The sequence below is a fragment of the Salmo salar genome, chromosome ssa09, assembly GCF_905237065.1.
Source record: "Salmo salar chromosome ssa09, Ssal_v3.1, whole genome shotgun sequence".
Taxonomy (NCBI): domain Eukaryota; kingdom Metazoa; phylum Chordata; class Actinopteri; order Salmoniformes; family Salmonidae; genus Salmo; species Salmo salar.
In genome coordinates, this window is record NC_059450.1 from 110,823,164 (window position 1) to 110,848,692 (window position 25,529).

At 41.6% G+C, this 25,529-nt stretch overlaps 1 protein-coding gene across 5 annotated transcripts in view; it reads right to left on the minus strand.

Moving 5' to 3' along the window:
• LOC106612407 (AP-2 complex subunit mu) overlaps positions 1-13,992 on the minus strand; it is a 57,251-nt gene extending 43,259 nt beyond the window's left edge. For 4 of the 5 annotated variants that reach the window (XM_014213511.2, XM_014213509.2, XM_014213510.2 and 1 more), the window contains exon 1: positions 13,722-13,992. The gene's annotated coding sequence lies outside the window, so the exon portion shown is untranslated. Of the gene's footprint in view, positions 1-13,586; positions 13,692-13,721 lie in introns of those variants that run through there. The other variant, XM_045724314.1, reaches the window with a different exon arrangement.
• Between the last annotated feature and the right edge of the window lie 11,537 nt (positions 13,993-25,529).

The window sequence follows — 25,529 nt, forward strand, 5'->3', positions numbered from 1 at the left end:
CCTGCGCATTCATGTGAGTTCATGTGAGGCGAGACATTTTTCAAAAACGTTTTCCAAGACACAGGAGAGGTCGGGTTGAAACATTACTGATGTTTCACGTTAAAAATGGTCCTAAAGATTGATGCTAAACAACGTCGAACGTAAAGAGATTATTTTTTTTTACTTTTCGTCGTGACTTTCCCCCCCCGCCCTACTTTTGAGGAGCCTACCGAAGCCTAACAACATGGAACAACTTGGAGTTATTTGGACATAAATTATGAACTTTGTCGAAAGAAACCACATTTGTTGTGGACCTGGGATTCCTGGAAGTGCCAATGGATGAAGATAATCAAAGGTAAGGGATTATTGACAATAGTATTATTGATATTAGATGGTGCTAACCTGTATATCCTAGCCTATTGTTCTTAGCACAGCACCCCGTTTATTGCAAAGTGTGATTTCCCAGTAAAGTTATTTTGAAATCTGGCAATGCGGTAGCATTTACGAAATGTTAAACTATAATTCTTTGAATGACAATATTATAATTTACCAATGTTTTCGAATAGTAATTTTGTAAATTGTAACGTTGATTCACCGGAAGCATTTGAGGGGGAAAAAATTCTGAATTTCACCACTACTGTAAAATGCTGTTTTTGGATATAAATATGAACTTGATGGAACAAAAAATGCATGTATTGTATAACATAATGTCCTAGGAGTGTCATCTGAGGAAGATTGTCAAAGGTTAGTGCATAATTTTAGCTGGTTATCTGCTTTTGGTGACGCCGGTCTTTGAATTGACAAAACATTACACACAGCTATTTTCAATGTACTCTCCTAACATAACCTAACTTTATGCTTTCGCCGTAAAGCCTCTTTGAAATCGGACAATGTGGTTGGATTTAGGAGATGTTTATCTTTCAAATGGTGAAAAATAGTTGATTGTTTGAGAAATTGAAATTATTAGATTCTTGCAGTTTTGAATTTCCCGCCATGGTCTCTTGACAATAAATCCCAATACCGGGATAAGATGCTAGAAAAAATGGAACACATCTTCAGTCATTTCTGTAAATAATATAAGGGTCATTAGTAGTGATGCACCGATATTACATTTTTGGCCGATACTGATATCCAATATTTTCCTAGCCCAAAAAAAAACGATAACCGATATTTAAAATTTTAGCTGCCTTTTAAGCATTCTAGTACAGTTAAATAGTTAACACAAACAAATTGGATGCAGCGGTCTAAGGCACTGCATCTCAGTGCAAGAGGCGTCACTACAGTCCCTGTTTCGAATCCAGGCTGTATCACATCCGGTCATGATTGGGAGTCCCATAGGGCGGCGCACAATTGGCCCAGCGTCGTCCGGGTTTGGCCAGGGTAGATCGTCATCGTAAATATGAATTTGTTCTTCACTGACTTGCCTAGTTAAATAAAAGGTTACACACACACCAAAAATACATTTTGCATTTACGTATGTCCCCATTACCAGTAAAACATAATCAAAACCTATTTATTTTACTTACTTGCTGTGCTGTTTCATTGTTCATTTGTTTCATTCTCAACCAGGATTTCTGTGGAACACCGCGGGTCTTTGCATGTCAAAAAAGATACGTCAAACAACACTATTTGACATGTCAAATAAGCTTGTTGACCAATCAGGACCGGAATATGACTGCACGTCACATAATAATTTAACACGTTCATACATTTTTGTAATAGTTATTACATATTGCTTAAACTATATAGCTAGGTGTCATCATCTAAAATAACCCTAATTTATAAGACAGTTCTTATTTGATTAATGGTGGTCGGTAGCTACAAAAAGGAATAGCCACAATAAGGGACTTCGCGGTTAGCCTTCAAAATAAAAGTATGCAATTGACAGTGATGCATATTAATACAAATAGTAGAATTATGCCATAATTGAATATATCATGCTAAAAGAGGTTGGAATGTTATATAAAATCAACAAAAGACAATAATTTGTTAATTTGACAAAAATTTCTTGAAATCACACTGGATGTATTATACTTTAGAATTGCATTGAGGGCATACGTATTTCACTGTACAGCGTTACCTATGGATTGTGGATCAATGACATGGGGTATCAGTCTACTCAGTGACACCCTGAGAACATGAGCGTCATAGCTCTTACTGTAGGACTCTGAAACAACTGAATTGAGCAACATTTATTGTCAACCGATGTGTATTGAACACTATTCCCGAGGAAAAACAATACTGCGTGGATGTTTTGGAGTCTAATAACTGAGGAGGACGTTAGGAAAAAGTATATTGGGTATTGAGTAGACTGATAGCCCATTTCATTGCTCCCCAATCCTTAGGTAAAGCTGTACAGTGCAATATGAATGTCAATACACACAATTGGCTGACTGGGGAGATGATTTCACAGCCACAGTCCCGCAATAAGAGCTACAACGCTAATATTTGCGTAAACTCTTAACAGTTGTGTTCTGTGGGTGTCACTGAGTAGACTGATACCCCATTTCATTGCTTCACATTCCAACCTTGTTTAACCTGTTAGGGCTAGGGGGCAGCATTGACACGGCTGGATAAAAAACATACCCGATTTAATCTGGTTACCACTCCTACTCAGTAACTAGAATATGCATATACTTATTACATATGGATAGAAAACACCCTAAATTTTCTAAAACTGTTTGAATGGTGTCTGTGAGTATAACAGAACTCAAATGGCAGGTCAAAACCTGAGAGATTCCTTTACAGGAAGTGGCCTGTCTGACCATTTCTGGAACTTCTTTGCCATCTCTATCATTTACTAAGGATCTCTGCTCTAACGTGACACTTCCCACGTCTTCCATAGGCTCTCAGAGCCCGGGAAAAAAGAGAATGTCGTCATTCCAGCCCAAGGCTGAAACACATTATCGCCTTTCTCAAGTGGCCCATCAAGAGACACTAGCTTATGCGCGTGACCCCGACCGCCCCCGCCTTTGGGATTTTTTCCTCTGTTTGCCGAAAAGGAGATTCCCTGTCGGAATATTATCGCTTTTCTACGAGAAAAATGACGTAAAAATTGATTTTAAACAGCGGTTGACATGCTTCGACGTACGGCAATGGAATACTTTGAATTTTATTGTCAGGAATTGCGCCAAGCGCGCGACACTTCTTTACTATTTCGGATAGTGTCTGGAACGCACGAACAAAACGCCGCTATTCGGATATAACGATGGATTATTTTGGACCAAACCAACATTTGTTATTGAAGTAGACGTCCTGGGTGTGCATTCTGACGAAGACAACAAAAGGTAATGACATTTTTATAATAGTAAATATGATTATGGTGAGTGCTAAACTTGCCGGGTGTCTAAATAGCGAGCCCGTGATGCCTGGGCTATGTACTTAGAATATTGCAAAATGTGCTTTCACCAAAAAGCTATTTTAAAATCGGACATATCGAGTGCATAGAGGAGGTCTGTATCTATAATTCTTAAAATAATTGTTATGCTTTTTGTGAACGTTTATCGTGAGTAATTTAGTAAAATGTTAGCGAATTCCCCGTAAGTTTGCGGGGGTATGCTAGTTCTGAACGTCACATGCTAATGTAAAAAGCTGGTTTTTGATATAAATATGAACTTGATTGAACAAAACATGCATGTATTGTATAACATAATGTCCTAGGGTTGTCATCTGATGAAGATCATCAAAGGTGAGTGCTGCATTTAGCTGTCTTCTGGGTTTTGTTGACATTATATGCTGGCTTGAAAAATGGGTGTCTGATTATTTCTGGCTTGGTACTCTGCTGACATAATCTAATGTTTTGCTTTCGTTGTAAAGCCTTTTTGAAATCGGACAGTGTGGTTAGATTAACGAGAGTCTTATCTTTAAATGGCTGTAAAATAGTCATATGTTTGAGAAATTGAAGTAATAGGATTTTGAAGATTTTGAAAATCGCGCCACAGGCTGGCAGTGGCTGTTACGTAGGTGGGACGAATTCGTCCCGCCGGTCCCATAGAGGTTAACATTATCTAGTCTAAATATGGTATGATTCCACCAATTGTAACCTTCTGCATCACTTTCAAATAGGTACTTTTATTTTGAAGGCAAACTTCAAATTCTACTATTGTGCCTAATCCTTATTGTGGCTAGCTTCACAACAAATAACCCGGTCCGGTCGAACATCACTAGCCAGATGAGGCTAGCTGGCTGCTTATAACGTTAGTTTTGGGCAACAGGGTAGGCTAGCTATTTATTTTCATGAAGTTCAATTTCAATAGGCAAACAACAATACTTACAAGGATTCCTAAATCATTGCTAAGAATAATGAAAATGACTGCAGTTTCTACTGGTCATTGTTTTCAGGCTGGTTGAATTGGTCCTTGCTAGGTACCAAGCTAAAGCTAGCTAGCTACCCCAGAAGTTGCGGTCGAACAAATAATGCTTTATTATTGTAAACATCGTTCATCACCAGTGTTTGCAGACTTTTTTGTACAGCTTTGACAGTGCTACTGATTGTAGTTGTGGTGCTTGGCTTGCACGGCGGGATAAAAAAACGTACCCGATTTCATCTGGTTACTACTCCTGCCCAGTAACTAGAATATGCATATAATTAGTCGATTTGGATAGAAAACACCCTAAAGGTTCTAAAACTGTTTGAATGGTGTCTGTGAGTATAACAGAAATCATATGGCAGTCAAAATCCTGAAACAAATCCTAACAGGAAATGGAAATCTGATGTGTGGAAATCACTTCAAACATTTGCCATTGAAACACACAGGGGCTTATTAATCATTTAGCACTTCCTAAGGCTTCCACTAGATGTCGACAGTCTTTACAAAGTGGTTTGAGTCTTCTATGGTACAAACTGACCCAAAGAGAGGCTGTGGAACTTGGTCACAGGGGGAGGGCCATTTACCATTATGACGCGGCCGCCCATGGCTACCCTCCCCTTTCGAAACGTTTAGTAAGACAATGCAATCGTCCACCTTGAATATTATTGAAGCTCTGGTTGAAAAAGGCCCTAAAGATTTGTTATACAACGTTTGACATGGTTTGAACGAACTTAAATATATATTTTTTGCACATTCGTGACGACAAGTCCCGCGCACTACGGTACATTTTGAGTAGCCTTCGGAACGCGCTAACAAGAAGGAACTATTGGGACATAAATTATTAACTTTTTCGAACAAAACTACATTTGTTGTGGACCTGGGATTCCTGGAAGTGCCTTCTGATGAAGATAATCAAAGGTAAGGGAATATTTACAATAGTATTTTTGATGGTTGATGGTTCCAAGATGGAGCTAACATGAATCGCCTAGCCTATTTTTCTGAGCATATCACGTCGTTTATTGCAAAGTGTGATTTCCCAGTAAAGTTATTTTGAAATCTGGCAAAGCAGTGGCATTCACGAGATGTTAATCTATAATTCTTTGAATGACAATATTACATTTTAACAATGTTTTCGAATAGTAATTTTGTAAATTGTAGCGCTGCTTCACCGGAAGCATTTGAGGGAAAAGATTTTCTGAACGTCACGCGCCGATGTAAAATGCTGTTTTTATATATAAATATGAACTTTATCGAACAAAAAATGCATGTATTGTGTAACATGATGTCCTAGGAGTGTCATCTGATGAAGATTGTCAAAGGTTAGTGCTGCATTTAGCTGTGTTTTGGGTATTTGTGATGCATCTAGTTGATTGGAAAATGGCTGTGTGTGATTATTTTTGTCTATGTACTCTCATAACATAATCTACTGTTTTGCGTTCTCTGTAAAGTCTTTTTGAAATCGGACAATGTGGTTACATCAAGGAGAAGTGTATCTTTAAAATAGTGTAAAATAGTCGTATGTTTGAGAAAGTTGAATAATGACATTTTGTTGTTTTTGAATTTGACGCCCTGATATTTCACTGGCTGTGTCCCGCAGGTGGGACCAATAGAATTTAATGGAGTTGGACTTTGAGTTGTCTCGCTGACATTTTCTTACTCTTTCAAATGACTGCTCGACTTGTTGACTGCTCAATCCACACAGCAGACATTGTGGGCTAGGTTAGGAATGCTGTGTTGCACGTGTAGCGCAACATTTTACGTGGCGTCATTACGTCATGTACCTACATTACATACAATTGCAGGCGGAAGTTTACATACACTTAGGCTGGAGTCATTAAAACTTGTTTTTCCAACCACTCCACAAATTTCTTGTTAACAAACTATAGTTTTGGCAAGTCAGAGAGGACATCTACTTCATGCGTGACACAAGTAAATATTCCAACAATTGTTTACAGACTTGTTTACAGTTTACAGGCTGTATTTTAATTGATCCAAGACTTCATTCCCAAATGTATCAGATTTTGAATGCAGGCTGCCACTTTGGAAACCATATAACTATGCCTAATGAATAGGGATACATGATATATCTGTGAACATATCAGAATCGGCCGATACTAGCTAAAAATGCCAACATCTGTATCGGCCCAAACTCTAGTTTAACACCGATATGCAAAACCGATGTCAAAGCTCACGTGCATACCTGCAGTTGAAGTCGGAAGTTTACATACACCTTAGCCAAATACATTTAAACTCAGTTTTTCACAATGCCTGACATTTAATCCTTGTCTTAGGTCAATTAGGATTACCCCTTTATTTTAAGAATGTGAAATGTCAGAATAATAGAGAGAATGATTTATTTCAGCTTTTACTTCTTTCATCACATTCCCAGTGGGTCAGAAGTTTACATACCAAATACTAATTGAGTGTAGCATTGCCTTTAAAATGCTTAACTTGGATCAAACGTTTCGGATAGTCTTCCACAAGCTTCCCACAATAAGTTGGGTGAATTTTGGCCCATTACTCCAGCTCTGAGGGGAGGAACTGAGTCAGGCTTGTAGGGCTCCTTGCTCACACATGCCTTTTCAGTTCTCCCCACAAATTTTCTATAGGATTGAGGTCAAGGCTTTGTGATGGCCACTCCAATACCTTGACTTTGTTGTCCTTAAGCCATTTTGCCACAACTTTGGAAGTATGCTTGGGGTCATTGTCCATTTGGAATACCCATTTGCAACCAAGCTTTAACTTCCTGACTGATGTCTTGAGATGTTGCTTCAATATATCCACATAATTATCCCTCCTATTTTGTGAACTGCACCAGTCCCTCCTGCAGCAAAGCACCCCCACAACATGATGCTGCCATCCCCGTGCTTCACGGTTGCGATGGTGTTCTTCGGCTTGCAAGCTTCCCCTTTTTCATCCAAACATAACAATGGTCATTATGGCCAAACAGTTCTATTTTTGTTTCAACAGACCAGAGGACATTTCTCCAAAAAGTACAATCTTTGTGTGCAGTTGCAGTTGCAAACCGTAGTCTGGCTTTTTTTATGGCGGTTTTGGAGCAGTGGCTTCTTCCTTGCTGAGCGGCCTTTCAGGTTATGTCGATGTAGGACTTGTTTTACTGTGGATATAGATACTTTTGTACCCGTTTCCTCCAGCATCTTCACAAGGTCCATTGTGGTTGTTCTAGGACTGATTTTCACTTTTCGCACCAAAGTACGTTAATCTCTAGAAGACAGAACGCGTCTCCTTCCTGAGCGGTATGATGGCTGTGTGGTCCCATGGTGTTTATACTTGCGTACTATTGTTTGTAAAGATGAACGTGGTACCTTCAGGCGTTTGGAAATTGCTCCCAAGGACGAACCAGACTTGTGGAGGTATACAATTCCTTTTTCTGAGGTCTTGGCTGATTTCTTTTGTTTTCCTATGATGTCAAGCAAAGAGGCACTGAGTTTGAAGGTAGGCCTTGAAATACATCCAGAGGTACACCTCCAATTGACTCAAATTATGTCAATTAGCCTATCAGAAGCTTCTAAAGCCATGACATCATTTTCTGGAATTTTCCACGCTGTTTAAAGGCACAGTCAATTTAGTGTATGTAAACTTCTGACCCACTGGAATTGTGATACAGTGAATTATAAGTGAAATAATCTGTCTGTAAACAATTGTTGGAAAAATTACTTGTGTCATGCACAAAGTAGATGTCATAACCGACTTGCCAAAACTATAGTTTGTTAAAAATACATTTGTGGAGTTGTTGAAAAACGAGTTTTAATGACTCCAGCCTAAGTGTACGTAAACTTCGACTTCCAACTGTATATAGAGATTCATCAATATTGGCTGTTAATGCCGAAAAGGCTTGACCGGCTTGAATGGACTTTTCAATTCAAAACTTTGGAAGTTTAACGTTCCAGTTGAAATATATTTAATAAAAATATTATAAAATGTCCTAAAGCAAAAATATACACAAATAATACATTATCTTATGACATTGCTTTAGAAAAGGGGCACAAGACAGGAATGTCTCCTATCCACCCCCGTTTGCACTGGCAATTGAACGGCTTGCAGAAATAATTAGACAGGACCCAAATGTAACAGGTATCAGTATTGGTAAACATGAATATAAACTAAACTTATCTGCAGATGATTTTCTGATATACCTGACCAATATTGAAAACTCAATGCCCACTTGGCTAAAAAAAAAATTCAGAGTACTCTAAAATCTCAGGATATAAAATTACAGTGAAAACAAATGATAGTGGCAATAGGAAAACTCACGATCTACATCAACCTTTTAAGTGGACCACAAAAAAATATTACAATACTTATTGCCATCGATAAAATTCAATTGTGTTCGTTGTCCATAGCTTATGCCTGCCCATACCATAACTTCACCTCCACGGTTCTCCACTCTATTCAAAACGTTGACATCAGCAAATCGCTCGCCCACACAACACCATACACGCTGTCTGCCATCTGCCCAGTAGAGTTGAAACCGGGATTCATCCATGAATCCATCCAGTGGCCATCGAAGGTTAATATTTGTCCACTGAAGTCGGTTACGACACCGAACTGCAGTCAGGTCAAGACCCTGGTGAGGACGACGAGCACGCAGATGAGTTTCCCCAAGACGGTTTCTGACAGTTTGTGCAGAAATTCTTCAGTTGTGCAAACACATTTTAATCAGCTGTCCGGATGGCTGGTCTCAGACGATCCCACAGGTGAAGAAGACGGATTTGGAGGTCCTAGGATGGCATGGTTAAACAGGGTCTGCGGTTGTGAGGCCGGTTGGACATACTACCAAATTCTTTAAAACTACGTTTGGAGGCGACTTATGGTATAGAAATTAACCTCTCTTGGGTAGGGGGCAGTATTTCCACCTCCGGATGAAAAGCGTGCCCAAAGTAAACTGCCTGTTATCCAGGCCCAGAAGCTAGGATATGCATATAATTGGTAGATTTGGATAGAAAACACTCTAAAGTTTCCAAAACTGTTAACATAACGTCTGTGAGTATAACAGAACTGATATCGCAGGCAAAAAGTTGAGAAAAATCCATCCAGGAAGTGGAATTATTTTCATATGGCTGTTTTTCAACTCAATGCCTATAGAGAATCCAATGGGTTAGGAATCAGATTGCAGTTCCTATGGCTTCCACTAGATGTCAACAGTCTTTAGACATGGTTTCTGGCTTTTATTTTGAAAAATGACATGTAAAAAGCCATTTTGGTCAGAGGAAGTTTGCAGACCTGATTTGGCGCGCTCCCGTGCGCTCGCCGTTAGTTATTTTTCCTTTCAATTGAAAACGGTATTGTCCGGTTGAAATATTATTGAGTATAAAGACAATAAACAACCCGAGGATTAATTATAAACATCGTTTGACATGTTTCGACGAACTTTACCGGTATTTTTAGTATGTATTCGTCTGCCTGTTGTGACCGCCTTGGAGCCATTGGATTACTGAACAAAACACGCCCAAAAATAGAGTTTTTGGGACATAAAGAGGGACTTTATCGAACAAAACAAACATTTACTGTGTAACTGGGAGTCTTGTGAGTGCAACCATATGAAGATCATCAAAGGTAAGTGATTAATTTTATCGCTATTTCTGACTTTAGTGACTCCTCTACTTGGCTGGTAAATGTTTGTATGCTTTTTTACACGGGCGCTGTCCTCAGATAATCGCATGGTATGCTTTCGCCGTAAAGCCTTTTTCAAATCTGACACAGCAGCTGGATTAACAAGAAGTTAATCTTTAAGCCGATGTATAACACTTGTATATTTTATGAATGCTTATTATGTGTATTCCTGTATTTTGAATTTGGAGCTCTGCAATTTTACCGGATGTTGGCCAGGTGGACCTAGAGAGGTTTTAACATTAAAATTACCTGGCAACAACTATGGTGGACATTGCTGCAGTCAGCATGTCAAAAATAATGATAGTTGTATCATGTACTGCCATAGTTAAAAACTGGTTTTATGAGAATCACCTGATCGCCTAGTCACTTTTGACCCCTACTCACATGTACATATTATCTGAACTACCTCGTACCCCTGCACATTGAATCTGTACTGGTACTCCTTGTATATATACTCGTTATTTATTGTGTTACCATTTTACACTGAACAAAAATATAAACACAACATGTAAAGTGTTGGTCCCATGTTTCAACAGCTCAAATAGAAGATTTCAGAAATGTCTCATACGCACACAAAGCTTATTTCTCTCATATTGTGCACAAATTTGTTTACATCCCTGTTAGTGAGCATTTCTCCTTTGCCAAAATAATCCATCCACCTTACATGTGTGACATATCATGAAGCTGATTAAAAAGCATGATCATTAAACAAGTGCACCATGTGCTGGGGACTATAAAAGGCCACTCTATAATGTGCAGTTGTCACACAATACAATGCCACAAAAGTTTTGAGGGAGTGTCCAATTGGCATGCTGACTGCAGGAATGTCCACCAGAGCTGTTGCAAGATAATTTCTCCACCATTAGCCACCTCCAACGTTGTTTTCGAGAATTTGGTAGTACGTCCAATCGGCCTTACAACCGCAGCCACATGAATGGCATTGTGTGTGTGAGCGGTTTGCTGATGTAAACGTTGTGAACAGAATGCCCAATGGTGGCGGTGGGGTTATGCTACGGGCAGCAATAAGCTACAGACAACAAACACAATTGCATTTTATCGATGGCAACACGCTGCATGAGGCAAATGGTGGTCACACTCAGTGGCGACCAGTCATTCATCAGGATTGTTTTGAGCCCACACATTTTTAGCTAAATTATTTTTTACACAAATAAATAAATGTGTGGCTTGCCTGTTTTGCATGTTATTTTGGCATTAGTACGTGTCGCATATCAGTTTGTAAACAATGTAAATATATATATCATTGAGTTAATAAAGCCGCATGCACACGGTCTCTTTTTTTGTTTTCTTGAGTAAGGCAGCTACAAAATGCAGGTGTTTCAGCCTAGCACAGAGCTTTCTGTGGTGGTGGGGCGAGCCAGCAGAAAATAGGAGCATTGCGCCGTAATGGGCTCAGTGTTCTGTCACTCATGGGGACACTACGTCATCGCCAAGTTTAATTCCTTAGTAAGGGTAGACATCCAAAATGTCAGCCCTTTGGGTCCTGCCATAGAGTTATATTACAAGTGCCCTTCCATGAAGACTCAAGGTCATTGGCCACAGATAAAATTACGTAAAATCACGTAATTTTACTGAGGTGTTTCAGTAGTTTTGATTGAACTGATCATGTCAACATCTTACTTTCAAAGCCTTAGCTAGCAGTCATCATCATGAATCAAGTCGACAATCTACCGGCAAATCATTTTTTATCCTTGTCATACAAATAGAATTAATGAAGAGAAATTATAGATAAAACGTATCGGTGCTCATCGGCCATTGGACATAAAGATTACACAAGAAGTTGGAAATCGCAAATTCAACAATGAGTCGTTTGGAAGGAATCTGCATTGCAAAGCAACCACTAGCCTGCTATTCAATGGAGTGGCTGTGTTTTTTTTCCACCATAAATCCAGAGAATGCCAGACTTTGATGACAAAGTTTGATGACAAAATGTGCCCACAAAGGACTCGCGCGCCACCTTCATGTTTAAGTGAGCACATCACAAGCCAAGGCGAGTCCAAAAATGTCTCGTATGCTGCTGCATAAATTATGTAATATGCAAGGGATATATGTATACTGTAGCTAAGAAAGTGTATGTTGTGTAGTAAGCTGTTAGTAGCCCATGTGCCTCACCCTAATAATTTGGTATATTTTCACCTCTTAATTTCGCCTAACGTTACTGTTCTGACTCGGTGGTGCTGCACATGTAGCCTATAACCTGTTTATAAGAAATGTCATCATCTAATATTGTAAGAGGTTTCATTGTCCGCTTATATGCCCCATTTATTTATCCTACGGTTCTGACTTGGTGTATAGGGAAAATACTGTAAGAGCAGCCCATGTTCTGCATTCTGTCGCTATACATTACAAAAGTGCTGAACACATAGTTATATTGACTACATCCGTCTTAGCTCGCTCATTAATGTCTTAATCGAAATTACAGAATGCCTCTTATCCATTCATCGTCCCCTTACGCCATAGTTTGTACATTTCAACTGTCAGTAGAAACCACATTTGTTTAAGAAAGTCAGCCATATCAACTGTTTTTTTTTTTTTTTTTTTAAAGGAAGTAAACAAAGCTGAATGAATTGTTGCATTGCCAGACAAGGCTCCGCGGACAGCCAGGTGAAGCGGTGGTAAGGATTCACTCCATTGTGCTGGAAAGAAAGCTCTACTGTTGGGACAGCTTTATGTAGGCCCTAACAGTTTGTGGGCACCGCTTGTCGCTGTTATAGTGCAATTAATGTACTGTTTGGTGTTGTGTAGTGTCTTTGCTGGCATGCATCTAAAAAAAATGTTTTGAGTTTGCCCCACCAAGATTTACATGCTAAAATCGCCACTGGTCACACCAGATACTAACTGGTTTTCTGATCCACGCCTCTCCCTTGTTTTTTTTTATTTTTATCTGTGACCAACAGATGCATATCTGTATTCCCAGTCATGAGAAATCCATTGATTAGGGCCTAATGAATTTATTTCAATTGACTGATTTCCTTATATGAACTGTAACTCAGTGAAATTGTTCCATTTATATTTTTGTTCAGTAAATTTCAAAATTGTATTTCATTTTTAAGTCTGCATTCTTGGCAAAGACCTCGTAAGTAAACTGTTGTATTCGGCGCATGTGACAAATCAAATTTAATGATTCATCCATTCAAACTGGATCAACACAAATCCTATTCAATTACTAATTTCATGCATCAACATGTCTTCAGCGTTCTAGAATAGAATAGCCTAGCAGTTAACGTCAACCATAGTAACTACTTTCAAGGCATTTGGTTTTGTGTCCATGTTGACAACTTGACATTGCAATAGCCTGTGAACATCATTAGTGCCAAAGGGCGCTGACACATGAAATACGAGTTATAATATCGTTATTACATCGATTCGGATGGGGATGGAGCAAACCAATGTACCTAGCTTGCTAATGTCAGCTAACATAAGAGGTTTTGAAATTAGCTAGCCAACGTTACTACAGCTAGACCCGCTGCCTGACCGGAAAATTTGCTAACGTTAGCTTATCACCGAAAACTAGCTATCAATTTTGTAGCTATCACCGTTCAGGTATTCTGTCCTATTGTGTATTCCCATAACCATGCCCCTTTTTGAAAATCACTGAACACAACACTGTTCTTGGTTTCAAATTGCCTTTTATAATCAACTTACTAGCATGCGAAATGTGTCTGTTAGCTAGCATAGCTAGCTATGAAGATACTGCAAGGTTGTCACGACTCGTTCGCTCTCGTCTCGGTCAAATTGTACTGCATTGCTACTGTTCCCACCGGTCTCCCTCGAACTCACCTGAAGATGCACAGGCCCGTTTAGATCACAAGACTTTGCTACGTGTCCTGAAAGCAATACTTTTTAAACAGTATGGTTAAGATCAAGGTTTTTATATCACTTTCTTATTCCAATTCAAGATGTCGACCGCTTCAAAGAGCCTCTTCTGTCAGCTGACTCTGACGCGGATATAGGGAAGTGAGAACACCCACCACTATTAGCTAGCACTGCTGGGTTTATATATTATAACGGTCAAGACTAGTATATACATTTAGTTTTGTGGAATAAACCACACTATTAAAAAAAAAAAAAGGTGTATTATATAAAACAAAACCAGGCCCAATGGGAAAAACCTGGTTGAACTGGTTGAAAAATGACGTTTTTTTAAGTATTTTTATTGACCAGAATATTACGTTTTTTTCAAACTACCATACTACCAGTTTGTCATAATTGTAACTAACCTCTCTGCATCCGGTCATAATTCTGCCCACTATACTATGTGCTATATTATGAAGCCTACTGGTCATAGTTAAAGATGCAATATTCAGAAATCGGTCCGCCATTTCCTGGTTGTTAAAATTCGAATAGTTAGCCTAATTTCAGTTTATGTGACAAAACAAGCAGTCATTGTGTAGAGAATCATTGTACCATCTTAACCGCTGTGAAATATGTTTTCCATAACCAAAAATATTGTATTTTTAGCTGTTTGAAAGTGGTGTACAAAAAGTTAAAGACACAAAACTGAAATGTAAGAACGGGAAGCATAGAAATAGCGCACATAGAACAGATCTACCACTTCTTAGACTCTAAAACTCACTTGTCTATATGAATTTGGTCGGGTCACCCTACAAGTTACATATTGCTGATTTAAGACCTCATCATAACCTGGTAATGAAATTAAATCAAATGTTAATAGTCACATGCACCGAATACAACAGGTGTAGACCTTACAATGAAACGCGTACTTATGAGCCCCTAACCAACAATGCAGTTTAAAAAATATATGAATAAGAATAAGAAATAAAAAGTAACAAGTAATTAAAGCTGTAAAATAACAATAGTGAGACTATATACAGGGGGGTACCGGTACAGAGTCAATGTGCGGGGGCACCAGTTAGTCGAGGTAATTGAGGTAATATGTACATGTAGGTAGAGTTATTAACGTGACTATGCATAGATGATAACAACAGAAAGCAGCGGTGTAAAGAGGGGGAGGGGGAAATGCAAATAGACATTTGATTAGATGTTCAGGAGTCTTATGGCTTGGGGGTAGAAGCAGCTCCGGTACAGGGGACTGAGCACCCACCCCTGAGGGGCCCCTGTGTTGAGGATCAGCGTGGCGGATGTGTTGTTACCTACCCTTACCACCTGGGGTCGGCCCGTCAAGAAGTCCAGGATCCAGTTGCAGAGGGAGGTGTTTAGTCCCAGGGTCCTTAGCTTATTAATGAGCTTTGAGGGCACTATGGTGTTGAACGCTGAGCTGTAGTCAATGAATAGCATTCTCACGGGTGTTCCTTTTGTCCAGGTGGGAAAGGGCGGTGTGGAGTGCAGTAGAGATTGCATCATCTGTGGATCTGTTAGGGCGGTATGCAAATTGGAGTGGGTCTAGGGTTTCTGGGATAATGGTGTTGATGTGAGCCATTACCAGCCTTTCAAAGCACTTCATGGCTACATACGTGAGTGCTATGGGTCGGTAGTCATTTAGGCAGGTTACCTTAGTGTTCTTGGGCACAGGGTCTATGGTGGTCTACATAAAACATATTGGTATTACAGACTCGGACAGGGAGACGTTGAAAACGGTCAGTTGGTCAGCGCATGCTCGCAGTACACATCCTGGTAATCCGTCTGGCCCTGCGGCCTTGTGAATGTTGACCTGCTTAAAGGTCTTACTCACATTGGCTGCAGAGAGCGTGATCACATAGTCTTCCGGAACAGCTAGTGCTCTCATGCATGTTTCAGTGTTATTTGTCTCGAAGCGAGCATAGAAGTAGTTTAGCTCATCTGGTAGGCCATTGTCTCTGGGCAGCTCTCGGCTGTGCTTCTAGTCTGTAACGGTTTGCAAGCCCTGCCACATCCGACGAGCGTCAGAGCCGGTGTAGTACGATTCAATCTAAGTCCTGTATTGACGCTTTGCCTGTTTGATGGTTCATCGGAGGGCATAGCGGGATTTCTTATATGCTTCCTGGTTAGAGTCCCGCTGCTTGAAAGCGGTAGCTCTAGCCTTTAGCTCAGTGCAGATGTTACCTGTAATTGTCCTAAGAGTGTACTGTAAAAGTTATTGCACAGGATAACATTGGATATTGAAAACGTTGTTCATTACTTTTCTATTTGTTTACATAGTCACCACTTAAAGTTAATCTGCAACATATTCTTACATTTAAAATAGATCAAGCAATGGTTAAAACATATATAAATCACAATTCTTCGCACATCTGCATTCAGTAATTCTTTCATAATTCACTCACTCATAATTACATTCATAGAAAGATTGGGAGACAGAGTATATAAAGCCCCCTTGTTTTATTTTATTAATGATTAATACAAGTGGTGTGATGGGGTAGATCCTCATCAAGGACCTCTGACCACAGAAGGCGATCGATCTGTAGCGTAGTGGCCCTCTTAAAGAGTGGTGTGATTGGTCAGATCTGCAGTGAAGAGAATCAGGGCATTACAACTTTATCAATTTGAGATTTGAAAGAAAACTAGAAAAGAACATTCCTGAAGAAGCTTTGTGGATTCAGCTGGCTAAAAGTATTTTCATGGTACTAGTTGAAGAATTGTGTGGCAGTTATAGCTTCAAAAAAGAGCAACTTGCTCATATAAATACTTTGCGTCCTCCACCACGCCGGTCGGGAATATTTCAGGACTTTCCAGAGGTCCCGCAACACATCAACCTCCTGAGTTTTCTGGCTTTTCATGACACTTACTGTAAGAATAAAAAGAGAAGTACATAAATTAACTTTTGGCAAAAGGTGAACATGCAGGATACGACAGAACAATAACGCACAGTAAAATATCTTGAACAGTCAGAATCTACTAAAAGTGGTAGCAAAGGCATGTTTGCTCCTCTGTCCCTTCATATTGAAGTCGGACATTAATTAATTGGTAATGAAATCTGAAACATTTTAAGAAAGAGGATCTCAAAATTAGACAGTAGTTGGATAATGACCATTTTTAACTCTAAATAGTAAAGTTCTACTTAATCCTAATACATGTTGTAATATTCAAACAACTTTTTATATACACACCGCTCCATAATCCTGAGGACATTGTCCCGGACAGAGCTTCCCCCAATTGAGGACAGCCTGGCAGTCTTAAAAAAAGAAAGCTAAATGCAAAAATGTAAGTATGTGTAAAGAGGCAAAAAAAAGAAACAAAATATTATCTTGTTCAAAAGTTATATGTCTGTCATATAATTCCTGCAACAAACATTTTTTTAAATGGGTGTAATTGGCAAATCTGTTCGTCTTCTCTGCAACTGCACATGTGTGTGAGTTTGAGTGAGTGACAGGGAGAATGAGCAAGAGAGAAATGGGATAAACTTTACATGACTCACCAAGGGAGGTGTTTGTTGAATCAGGACACAAGGATTTTGCACCTGCTTTACAAACATATTATGAGAAGCGATGCTATTTCAATTGGATCCACTTACTTTAGTACACTACACTCTTAGAAAAAAGGTTTCAAAAAGGGTTATTCTACTGTCCCCATAGGTAAACCCTTTTTGGTTCTTGGTAGAACCCTTTGTGGTTCTACCTGGAACCAAAAAGGGTTATTCAAAGGGATTTCATATTGGACAGTCGATGAAACCTTTTAGGTTCTAGATACCACCTTTTTTCTAAGAGTAAAAGATCAGGCAATCATGGGCAGCTGAATAGCATGTCTCTTGGGGAATCCAGTCTCAGTGAGATGCAGAGACAAAAAGTTTATGATCATCAGCATAGATTGAGGTTGTGGTTGGAGTGTCCGCCCTGAGATTGGAAGGTTGTGAGTTCAGTCCCCGGCCGAGTTATTAAAAAGACTGTAAAAATGGGACCTGATGCTTCTCTGTCTGGCACTCAGCATTAAGGAGATGACTAGCATCCTGTACAGGGGGTGTAGTTGTACATAAAGCTGCCTCACGCTACAGAAACAGGAGATAGGCTCCTTCCCTATGAGCTGTTCCGGCTCGCACAAGCCTTGGCTACTTACTTACTTACATCCGCATAACTAGTACAAAGCTGGATAGTAGGAATCAATACACATTGAAGATCAGAGTATCAAACAGAAAAAAACGACATTTTGCACACAACTTGCTGTCAATTACTATGGATTTAGGGAGGGGTGGTTCTGTGCTCTCCTTTCCCTGGGATGTGACAGAATAGATCACTAGTGTCGTGTCTTTGGGGGTACCATTAAACGGAAGATATGTTTATCAATTAGCTCCCTGTGATTATTATCACGCGATTAAACTGATTAATCGTTTAATTGTAATTAACTAGGAGATCGGGGCACCACGGAGAATATTCAGATTACAAAGCTATAATTTTCCTAATATAACTTTCCTGTACTATAATATTATATTCTATTACAGTATAGGCCGATTATCTTCTAGTTTCAATGGTGTATTTACCTCTAGTCCAGTCTCATCCCAAACGTCATAAATTGTTGTATCTGCACGAACCCAGTCTTTAGTAAAATCATCCATACATCAATTGTCTTAAAATCATTTATTTACTACACTAAGTAATTAACAGAAAAACATACAAACAGTAATTATCGTCACAAAGGATTGGTATCGGAATGTGCCCTTGTGGGCTAAACAGGCAGGTCGGCCTGTTGAACAATGGATCATAAACGGTCAGGCTCAGAAGTTACACAGAGTTCATTAATATTAACAATTGACAATTGAAGGCTCACTCATTCGGGAACAATTGCAATCAATATATATTTACGCTCAGTGTGTCGTCGTTCTTTGTTGGAGAGTTCGGTTCTGTTGGGAAGTTTTGTCCGCGTTCTCTCTCTCTCTCTCTCGGTTAGAATGGATCTTTCAGAGCGACATTCGTTAATGTCGTCATCGAATGGTTGTTTCGTTGGTCTTCGCGTTCAATGATATAATTTACTTAGCTGCAGACTAATAATTAATATCAAAGACTTGTTCTTATTCTGTCAGTATCGATAGTCTAAAAGTTAACCACGTGGTATGTTTCACTTTCAGTAGAGGAATTGGAAGGTAAAACCTATTAGCCAACGGAGTGTAGGCCTGGTCTGGGGAAATGTAAATCAGGAGGTGTTTTATAGTGCCCATAGAACAGCTTGTCAAAATGACGCCTGGTCCTGTATGGGTCCCTGGGGGCGTGCCTATGACTGAGTTAGATTTGGTTACAGAAATACAATTCTATCACATTACATCAGTACATAGCATCTCAATGTCTTACAAAAGCTTTATCCTTATTAATACATTATTAATACATTCCATACACCCATATGATGCAAGTCTTAAACTGAGTCTATTATATAAACAGTTTTATGGTAATATGGCTATATTGTCTCTTCTGAGTATCACCAAATTGTACCAAGCGGATCAGTTCGTATCTGGATTCTTCACCAATCTTCCATACCTTCTCCAGAACACAAAATGTCGCTTGGCTCTCCAATTCTATGAGTTGGGAGAATTTCCTGTGTCTCTCTATGGGCCATGTGGCCAGAGACTCTCCTGGAATTTTAGAGTTTTTACGACCCTTTACACACAGGGTGGATTGGGGGAAGGTAGGTTGGGTGGTGGTGCAAACGGGAGGGGGGGGGTCAACTGTCCTCCCTGTACCAAAAGAGGCCAACGTCATGACACTAGTAACTGAGTGGGTGGCCAAGCACTGCTGTAGAGGCCATGCATCAGGTCATTGACATGTTTCAGGAACTTTCAGGAATGGAGAGAGAGAGACAGCAAAGCATAAGCTATTTACATGTATTAGTCAGCAGGCTGGAGAACATATATACTCCTTCCCTTTGTTCCCTCCTCCATCATTCCATCCAAACTAGAAGATTCCTGCAAAGAAACAGAATCAAGAATTGAAAAAGGCAGTTGAGAGGTGTAATGTTAGGTGTAACATTTGAATGAGTGTTGAGGAGGGATAGGCAAAATGTATTGTATTGTCAAATACAAAATAAACAAAAATACAAGGATCTTTGATCAATCAATAAAATCGTCACTTCCATATTGCAGGGTACATGTTTCAAGAATTAGGCTAGCTTACTGTCTCTCAAACTCAAACACACACACACACAATCAATGTTTCCTATATACAGTACCAGTCAAAAGTTTGGACATACCTACTCATTCAAGGGTTTTTCTTTATTTCTACTATTTTCTACATTGTAGAATAATAGTGAAGACATCAAAACTATGAAATAACACATATGGATTCATGTAGTAACCAAAAAAGTGTTAAACAACATTGATTTTCACACTGAGAATCTGTCTTAATCATCAATTTTAATCATCGATTTCTCTTACATCCTAACAAGGTCTTATCCTAACACACCTGGAATCTCCTCTCGTCACCCTGCTGCTGAGCAAGCATGGTCTGGATTTTCTCCAGCATGCCTCCTGCCTTTGCCCTAAGATTTAGTGCTTCTAGTCTGGTCACTGACTTCCTCAACTCTGACGTGGCTTGGGGGAGGATCAGGTCATTCCTTTGCAGGATGAGGCTAACTGAGGATAGGACAAAAAAAGCATGTTCCAGTCTGTGATAGCTAAACAGTCCTGTAGTTTAGCATCTGCTTCATCTGACCACTTTTTTATTGACCGAGTCACTGTTGCTTCCTGCTTTAATTTTAGCTTGTAAGCAGGAATCAGGGGTATAGGGTTGTGGTCGGATTTACCAAATGGAGGGCGAGGGAGAGCTTTGTACGCGTTTCTGTGTGGAGTACAGGGGATCTAGAATTTTTTTCTCTCTGGTTGCACATTTATCATGTTGATATAAATTTGGTAGAACTGATTTAAGTTTCCCTGCATTAAAGTCTCCGGCCACTAGGAGCGCCGCCTCTGGGTGAGTGATTTCCTGTTTGCCCATTTCCTTATACAGCTGACAGAGTGCGGTCTTAGTGCCAGCATCTGTCTGTGGTGGTAAATAAACAGCCACAAAAAGTATAGCTGAAAACTCTCTAGGCAAGTAGTGTTTTGCGGGTACTATTTAATGGAACTGCCAGTTGAGGACTTGTGAGCCATCTGTTTCTCAAACTAGATACTCTAATGTGCTTGTCCTCTTGCTCAGTTGTGCACCGGGGCCTCCCACTCCTCTTTCTATTCTGGTTAGAGCCAGTTTGCGCTGTTCTGTGAAGGGAGTAGAACACTGCGTTGTACGAGATCTTCAATTTCTTGGCAATTTCTCGCATGGAATAGCCATCATTTCTCAGAACAAGAATAGACTGACGAATTTCAGAAGAAAGTTATTTGTTTCTGGCCATTTTGAGCCTGTAATTGCACCCATAAAATGCTGATGCTCCTGATACTTAATTAGTCTACTGCAGGCCAGTTTTCAGCTGTGCTAACATAATTGCAAAAGGATTTTCTAATGATCAATTAGCCTTTTAAAATGATCAACTTGGATTAACTAACACAACGTGCCATTGGAACACAGGAGTGATGGTTGCTGATAATGGGCCTCTGTATGCGTATGTAGATATTCCATAAAATAAATAAGCCGTTTCCAGCTACAATAGTCATTTACAACATTAACAATGTCTACACTGTATTTCTAATCAATTTGATGTCATTTTAATAGGCAAACAATTTGCTTTTCTTTCAAAAACAAGGACATTTCCAAATGACCCCAAACATTTGAACAGTAATGTATGTGAGAATTCTGTTCATTGACTACAGCTCAGCGTTCAACACCATTGTAGCCACACAGCTCATCACTAAGCTAAGGACCCTGAGACTAAACACCTCCTTCCGCAACTGGATCCTAGACTTCCTGACGGTCCACCCCAGGTGATAAGGGTAGGCAACAACACATCTGCCACACTGATCCTCAACACTGGGGGGTGTGTGCTTAGTCCCCTCCTGTACTCCCTGTTCACCCAAGACTGTGTGGCCAAGCACGACTCCAACACCATCATTAAGTTTGCTGACGACACAACTGTGGTAGGCCTGATCACTGACAACGATGAGACAGCCTATACATCAAGACTATTGTGAAGTGGGACAACAACACAACAACACATTTTCCCCCTCAGGACACTGAAAAGATTTGGCAATGGTCCCCAGATCCTCAAAAAGTTCTACAGCTGCACCATCGGTTTGGCAACTGCTCGGCATCTGACCGTAAGGCACTACAGAGGGTAATGCGTACGGCCCACTACATCACTGGGGCCAAGCTTCCTGACATCCAGGACCTATATACTAGGTGGTGTCAGAGGAAGGCCCAAAAAAATGTCAAAGGCTCCAGTCACCCAAGTCATAGACTATATTTATTTGCTAGTGCACGGCAAGCGGTACCGGAGCACCAAGTCTAGGACCAAAAGGCTCTTTAACAGCTTCTACCCCGTAGCCATAAGACTGCTAAACAATTAATCAAATGGCCACCCGGACCATTACACCCCCCGTATTTAGCCTTGTTTTGTTACGTAATTGTCTTGTTACTTTTGATTTCATAACATTTGTTTACTTGGAAAGTTTATTTAGTAAATATTTTCTTCACTCCATCTCTTGAACTGCATTGCTGGTTAAGGGCTTGTAAGTAAGCATTTCACTGTAAGGTCTACAACTGTTGTATTTGGCACGTGTGACAAATACAATTTGATTTGATTTGGCATGCACTTTAAACGTTTGTTTGCGGACCGCCATGATATCATGGAAGAAGAAGAAATGCATGTCAGATGAAAAACCAAGCCATGATGTCGAAGGAATTGTCCGTAGATGTAACGCCCTGGCCATAGAGAGGGGTTTTTGTTCTTTATTTTGGTTAGGCCAGGGTGTTACATTGGGTGGGCGTTCTATGTTCCTTTTTCTATGTTTTTGTATTTCTTTGTTTTGGGCCGTGTGTGGCTCCCAATCAGGCACAGCTGAAGGTCGTTGTTGCTGATTGGGAGTCACACATAAGGAGCATGTTTTTCCTTTGGGTTTTGTGGGTAATTGTTTCTGTTCAGTGTGTTTCCTGTCAGTACTGTTTGGCTGTCGGTTTTCATGTTTTTTTTGTATAGTGTTCTCTTTGTTTGAATTAAATGTCAAGATGAACACTAACTCCGCTGCACCTTGGTCTTCTTCCGACGACAGCCCTTACAGAATTACCCACCAAAAACGGACCAAGCAGCGGAGGAAGGAGAGGCACCAGGAGAAGGACTCACCAGGAGAGGATCGTTCAGGATTCCTGGAGATTCCTGGAGATGGGAGGAATTACTGGACGAAGGTGGACCATGGGCTCAAGCTGGGGATTATCGCCGCCCGCAGTGGGAGAACGAGGCGGCGAGAGCTGAGAGGCGCTGGTATGAGGAAAGGGAGCGCAGCAGACACGAGAGGCAGCCTTTTTTTGGGGCACACAGGGAGATTGGCGGAGTCCGGCGGTAGACCTGAGCCAACTCCCCGTGCTTACCGGAAGCAGCGTGGTACTGGTAAGACACCGTGTTATGCTGTGGAGCGCACGGTGTCCCCAGTGCGCATTCAAAGCCCGGTGCGCTACATACCAGCCCCCCGCAAGTGCCATGCGAGTGCAGGCATCGAGCCAGGGCAGATGATGCCAGCTCAGCGCGTCTGGTCTCCAGTGCGCCTCCTCGGTCCAGGTTATCCTGCGCCGGCATTGCGCACTGTGTCTCCAGAGCGCTGGGAGGGTCCAGTTCGCCCAATGCCTGCTCTCCGCCCGTGCCGGGCCAAAGTGGGCATTCAGCATGGAGTGTGGGTAAAGAGCGTCCATACCAGAACTCCAGTGCTCCCCCACAGCCCGGTTTATCCTGTGCCTCCTCCTCGGACCAGGTCTCCAGTGGGTCTCCCCATCCTGGTCAGTCCTGTGCCTGCTCCACGGACCAGGTCTCCAGTGGGTCTCCCCATCCTGGTCAGTCCTGTGCCTGCTCCACGGACCAGGTCTCCAGTGGGTCTCCCCATCCTGGTCTGTCCTGTGCCACCTCCCAGGACTAGGCGTCCAGTGGGTCTCCCCATCCTGGTCCGTCCTGTGCCGCCTCCTAGGACTAAGCCTCCAGTGGGTCTCGCCAGTCCGGAGCCGCCAGAGCTGCCCGCCAGTCCGGAGCCACCAGAGCTGCCCACCAGTCCGGAGCCGCCAGAGCTGCCCGCCAGTCCGGAGCCGCCAGAGCTGCCCGCCAGTCCGGAGCCGCCAGAGCTGCCCGCCAGTCATGAGCCGCTAGAACCGCCCGCCAGTCATGAGCCGCCAGAGCCGCCCGCCAGTCAGGAGCCACCAGAGCCGCCCGCCTGTCCGGAGCCGCCAGAGCCGCCCGCCTGTCCGGAGCCGCCAGAGCCGCCCGCCTGTCCAGAGCAGTCAGAGCCGCCCGCCAGCCCGATGAGTCCTGTGCCTATGCCTAGGGCCAGGCCTCTTACATGTCTCCTCAGCCTGGTGAATCCTGGGTCAGTGCCGCCGGAGCCGCCAGGGACGCCCGCCAGCCGGGCGCAACCAGGGTCGCCCGCCAGCCGGGCGCAGCCATCGCCGCCCGCCAGCCGGGCGCAGTCATCGCCGCCCGCCAGCCGGGGAGCAGCCATCGCCGCCCGCCACCCGGGGCGCAACCAGGGCCGCCTGCCAGCCGGGCGCAGTCAGGGTCGCCCACCAGACCTTCGGCGAGGCCAGGTGCGCCACCTAAGAGGGCGACGCCAAGGGTGGAACAGAGGCCACGTCCCGCACCTGAGCCGCCGCCGTAAGAAGGTCCACCCCGACCCTTCAGTGTCAGGTTTTGCGGCCGGAGTCCGCACCTTGGGGGGGGGGGGGTACTGTAACGCCCTGGCCATAGAGAGGGGTTTTTGTTCTTTATTTTGGTTAGGCCAGGGTGTTACATTGGGTGGGCGTTCTATGTTCCTTTTTCTATGTTTTTGTATTTCTTTGTTTTGGGCCGTGTGGCTCCCAATCAGGCACAGCTGAAGGTCGTTGTTGCTGATTGGGAGTCACACATAAGGAGCATTTTTTCCTTTGGGTTTTGTGGGTAATTGTTTCTGTTCAGTGTGTTTCCTGTCAGTACTGTTTGGCTGTCGGTTTTCATGTTTTTTTGTATAGTGTTCTCTTTGTTTGAATTAAATGTCAAGATGAGCACTAACTCCGCTGCACCTTGGTCTTCTTCTGACAACAGCCCTTACAGTAGAGCTCTGAGACAGGATTGTGTCGAGGCACAGATGTGGGGGAGGGTTCCAAAACAATTTTGTAGCATTGAACATCCGCAAGAACACAGTGGCCTCCATCATTCTTAAATGGAAGAAGTTTGAAACCACCAAGACTCTTCCTAGAGCTGGAAGCCCGGGCAAACTGAGCAATCAGGGGAGAAGGGCCTTGGTCAGGGAGGTGACCGAGGACCCGATGGTCACTGTGACAGAGCTCCAAATCAAATCAAATTTTATTGGTCACATACATGTGTTTAGCAGATGTTATTGCAGGTGTAGCGAAATGCTTGTGCTTCTAGCTCTAACAGTGCAGTAACATCTAACAAGTAATATCTAACAAATTACACAACATATACCCAATACACACAAATCTAAGTAGAAATGAGTGAAGACTATCTATCTATATATATATATATATATATATATATATATATATATATATATACAGTGTTGTGTAATTTGTTAGATATTACTTGTTAGATGTTACTGCACTGTTTTATATATATAGATAGATAGATAGATAGATAGATAGATAGATA